Genomic DNA, 5,412 nt, shown 5'->3' with positions numbered 1-5,412 from the left:
TTCTCTCTACTATTATTCTGACATTTTGTCTCGCCTTGGTCTTAGTATTTTGTGTTTTCTTTATTTATTTGGTCAGGCCAAGGTGTGACAGGTTTATTTTGTGGTGTGTTTTTGTATTGGGGTTTAGTAGGTATTGGGATTGTGGTTGAGTAGGGTTGTCTAGCATAGTCTATGGCTGCCTGAGGCGGTTCTCAATCAGAGTCAGGTGATTCTCGTTGTCTCTGATGAGAACCATATTTAGGTAGCCTGGGTTTCACTGTGTGTTTGATTGTTCCTGTCTCTGTGTTGTCACAAGATGGGCTGTATAGGTTTTCACGTTCCGTTTGTTGTTTTTGTATATTTAGTTATTTCATGTATCGTTCATTTTTCATTAAAGAACATGAGTAACCACCACGCTGCATTTTGGTCCGCTTCTCCTTCTACAGACGAACGCCGTTACATTTTTCACATTCGTAAGATAAAGTGGAGATCCTAACTGACCTAAAAACAGAATTTTTACTAAGATTAAATGTCACGAATTTTGAAAAACCGAGTTCAAATGCATTTGGCTAAGGTGTATGTAAACTTCTGACTTCAACTGTAAGTAAGGCAACGTACCAAGAGGACTAGACTGTAGGGGATATATAAGAGAGGAAGCGTACCAAGAGGTCTATACTTTATGTGAGCGGACCAAGTAATTGGGTGTCACTCTAAAGCGGGAAGGTGGAATAAACGAGTCAGTAGTAGGCTAATGTGTATGTAAACTTCTGACTTCAACTGGTTGTATGTCTGTATTTCTCTCTCTCCTTGCTATCAACTCTCCAGTTGTTTCATATCAGCAGAGGTGGGACCAAGTCATTGTTTTACAAGTCACAAGTAAGTCTCAAATCTTAGCACATTCCCAAATCAAGACAAGCAAATCCGAGTCAAGTCTCAAGTCAGGACCGACAAGTCTCAAGTCCTAAACTTTGAGTTTCGAGTCCTAAACAAGCCATAATGTGCTCTTCACCAAATGTAATACCATTTTGTAACGGTTCTCTTACGGTGAAGTAGAGTCGGACTAAAATGCAGCGTGTAGATTGCGATTAATAATTTAATAAACAAACGTAACACGAATCTAAATACAAACCCTACAAAAAACGTAATGAAAACCGAAACAGCCTATACTTGTGTACACTAACACATAGACAGGAACAAGGACACTAAGGACAATCACCCACAACAAACTCAAAGAATATGGCTGCCTAAATATGGTTCCCAATCAGAGATAACGATAAACACCTGCCTCTGATTGAGAACCACTCCAGACAGCCATAGACTTTGCTAGATCACCCCACTAGCTACAATCCCAATATATACACACCACATACAAAAACCCATGCCACACCCTGGCCTGACCCAATACATGAAGATAAACACAAAATACTTCGACCAGGGCGTGACACATTTCATATTTTTAACTAGTAATAGTTAGTATATTACATTTGCGCAAATCATGAATGCTTTTAAAAATATATTTATTACTTTCCAAATAAACGTTATATTCCCCCCCCCCGTAGCGATCGACTAACGAGGATTGCTATGGGGAGCAATCGGGCGATGTAGGCTTTTAAGTGTGAAAAGGGGTGAGAAGAGGGATCTGTTGTAAACTAGTGAAAGGAAGAGGGATCTGTTGTAAACTAGTGAAAGGGGACGAGAAGAGGGATCTGTTGTAAACTAGTGAAAGGAAGAGGGATCTGTTGTAAACTAGTGAAAGGAAGAGGGATCTGTTGTAAACTAGTGAAAGGGGGCGAGAAGAGGGATCTGTTGTAAACTAGTGAAAGGGGGCGAGAAGAGGGATCTGTTGTAAACTAGTGAAAGGGGGCGAGAAGAGGGATCTGTTGTAAACTAGTGAAAGGAAGAGGGATCTGTTGTAAACTAGTGAAAGGGGACGAGAAGAGGGATCTGTTGTAAACTAGTGAAAGGGGGCGAGAAGAGGGATCTGTTGTAAACTAGTGAAAGGGGGCGAGAAGAGGGATCTGTTGTAAACTAGTGAAAGGGGGCGAGAAGAGGGATCTGTTGTAAACTAGTGAAAGGGGGCGAGAAGAGGGATCTGTTGTAAACTAGTGAAAGGGGGCGAGAAGAGGGATCTGTTGTAAACTAGTGAAAGGGGGCGAGAAGAGGGATCTGTTGTAAACTAGTGAAAGGGGCGAGAAGAGGGATCTGTTGTAAACTAGTGAAAGGGGCGAGAAGAGGGATCTGTTGTAAACTAGTGAAAGGGGGCGAGAAGAGGGATCTGTTGTAAACTAGTGAACTCTCTGTTAGGAAGAGGGATCTGTTGTAAACTAGTGAAAGGGGACGAGAAGAGGGATCTGTTGAGAGAGAGAGAAAGATGCTTTTCCCCCAGAGAGAGAGAGAGAGAGAGAGAGAGAGAGAGAGAGAGAGAGAGAGAGAGAGAGAGAGAGAGAGAGAGAGAGAGAGAGAGAGAGAGAGAGAGAGAGAGAGAGAGAGAGAGAGAGAGAGAGAGAGAGAGAGAGAGAGAGAGAGAGAGAGAGAGAGAGAGAGGAGATTCCCATTTAAAAATCCTATTTTCCCTAACCCTAATTCTATCTCTAAACCAAGAGCCTAAAATAGTTTTTTTCTTTGTGGGGACTGGTGGAATGTCCCCAATTCCTTGTTTTACTATCCTTATGAGTACCTCTGGTCCCCCACAAGGATAGTGACCCCCCACCCCCTCAAAAAAATTATACACACACACACAGTAAAATCGTGTAATGAGTTGAACAAAATGTCACGTTGACAGTTATCTGAAGATGCAGTTTGACAGTGGTGGGTAAAGACGAGCACAAATACAGGCGAAACAGATCAGGATGTGACAGAAGATGCACTTTGACGATGGTGTGCTGGGCTGTACTGTTGCAGGGTTTGTCACAGTACAGAGAGAGGAACTGCAGGCACGCCTAGACGTCCAGATGGGAATTGTGAGATGAGCACCGCAGCTTTGAAATGAGCTTCAGCACAGGAGAGGGAGGGATGGTATGGTGGAGGGAGGGAATGAGAGCTGAACTATAATACAGGCGGTAGTGAGGGATGGAAAGAGGAGAGAAGATAGGGTCAACATGGGTATAGGGTGAGGGAGAGGAGTGGTAAGCACTGAGCAGACAGAGGAGAGGAGGAGAGACAGAGGAATGGAATGAGGAGGAGTGGAGTGGTAAGCACTGAGCAGACAGAGGAGAGGAGGAGAGACAGGATTGGAATGAGGAGGAGTGGAGAGGTAAGAACTGAGGAGATGGAGGAGAGACAGAGGAATGGAAGGAGGAGAGGAGTGGTAAGCACTGAGGAGATGGAGAGACAGAGGAATGGAATGAGGAGGAGTGGAGTGGTAAGCACTTAGCAGACAGAGGAGAGGAGGAGAGACAGAGGAATGGAATGAGGAGGAGTGGAGTGGTAAGCACTGAGCAGACAGAGGAGAGGAGGAGAGAGAGGAATGGAATGAGGAGGAGAGGAGAGGTAAGAACTGAGGAGATGGAGGAGAGACAGAGGAATGGAAGGAGGAGGAGAGGAGTGGTAAGCACTGAGGAGATGGAATAGAGACAGAGGAATGGAATGAGGAGGAGAGGAGTGGTAAGCACTGAGCAGACAGAGGAGAGGAGGAGAGACAGGATTGGAATGAGGAGGAGTAGAGAGGTAAGCACTGAGAAGATGGAGGAGAGACAGAGGAATGGAATGAGGAGGAGTGGAGTGGTAAGCACTGAGGAGATGGAGGAGAGACAGAGGAATGGAATGAGGAGGAGAGGAGAGGTAAGCACTGAGGAGATGGAGGAGAGACAGAGGAATGGAATGAGGAGGAGAGGAGAGGTAAGCACTGAGCAGACAGAGGAGAGGAGGAGAGACAGAGGAGAGGAATGAGGAGGAGAGGAGAGGTAAGCACTGAGCAGACAGAGGAGAGGAGGAGAGACAGAGGAATGGAATGAGAAGGAGAGGAGAGGTAAGAACTGAGGAGATGGAGGAGAGACAGAGGAATGGAATGAGGAGGAGAGGAGAGGTAAGCACTGAGCAGACAGAGGAGAGGAGGAGAGACAGAGAAGAGGAATGAGGAGGAGAGGAGAGGTAAGCACTGAGCAGACAGAGGAGAGGAGGAGAGACAGAGGAATGGAATGAGGAGAGGAGAGGTAAGCACTGAGTTACATGCTGCATATGGAAGAGGTCCGATGAAGCGGAAGCTAAGCTACAGCTAACCCCCTGGCAAGTGTCTTTTCTTACATTTTCAACCTATTCCTGACTCAGTATGTAGTACCTACCTGTTTTAGGCTAACCACCATAGTCCCTGTGCTCAAGAACACCACAGTAACCTGTCTAAATGACTATCACACCGTAGCACTCAATGTTTCTAAAGGCTGGTCATGGCTCAAATCAACACCATCATCCCAGACACCCTGGACACACTTAATCCCGGACAGCCTGACGGGCCGTCCCCAGGTGGGGAGGGTAGGCAACAACACATCCGCCATGCTGACCCTCAACACGGGGGCCCCTCAGGGGTGTGTGCTTAGTCCCCTGCTGTATTTGCTTTCTTTTTTGTTTCTATTTGTGATTGTTAATTTTTGTATTTGTTTTTTAAATATATATTTTTTTGTATTTTATTTTTGGCCAACAAGATGGCGCCGACACAGAGGGCTGCTTTTATTCTAGTCCTTAGGAAACTTTGCAGTATTTTTTTTTTTAATGTATTTTTTGACTGGCCATTAGAAATGAATGGGTGGGACTACAATTAGTATATAAAATGAAGTTCAGGCACATGCCCATTCATCAGACACACTTCCTCCCTCAGACCCCCACATGCATGTGTGTTTGAGCGCACACACACACACCGCACTCCCCTTCTTGGCTTCCATGGCAACCCCCATGGGAACCTTTCCCCAATAGAATCTTTTCCCCATGGGAACCTTTCCCCAATAGAATCTTTTCCCCATGGGAACCTTTCCCCAATAGAATCTTTTCCCCACGGGAACCACATGTATTGGCGTTCTCACAAACGATCGCAACTTTGTTTCAATAATATATAGAACGGCTCTGGTATATAAAGCTTTTTTTGAGGTCATGCACACAATTGATTCTGTGGCAGCACAATAACCAAACAAAATATACTGTATGTGAGTCACTTGATCATATCTTTGATCATGACACTGGTGAGGAGGAGAGAGTCCTTGTTGAACTTTGTCACAAAGTAGTCTGTGATAATTAGCATTATGTTTGCTCTGATTATTTGTTATAGTCAAAATAATCATATAAAATAAAAAAATATTCAAAAACGAGTTGCTACAGGCCATAAATAGCAAATATAAGTTAACTTGTGATGTTCACAAGAACTTAAGCTGATAAAAGTATCTGACACAGCATTAGGTGATAAAATACATATTATTATGGATTTATAATCAGCTATATTGGGTCGGT

Source organism: Oncorhynchus gorbuscha, linkage group LG19 (genome assembly GCF_021184085.1).
Source record: "Oncorhynchus gorbuscha isolate QuinsamMale2020 ecotype Even-year linkage group LG19, OgorEven_v1.0, whole genome shotgun sequence".
NCBI lineage: Eukaryota > Metazoa > Chordata > Actinopteri > Salmoniformes > Salmonidae > Oncorhynchus > Oncorhynchus gorbuscha.
The sequence above is the reverse complement of the archived record's forward strand: the minus strand, read 5'-3'. Positions refer to the sequence as shown.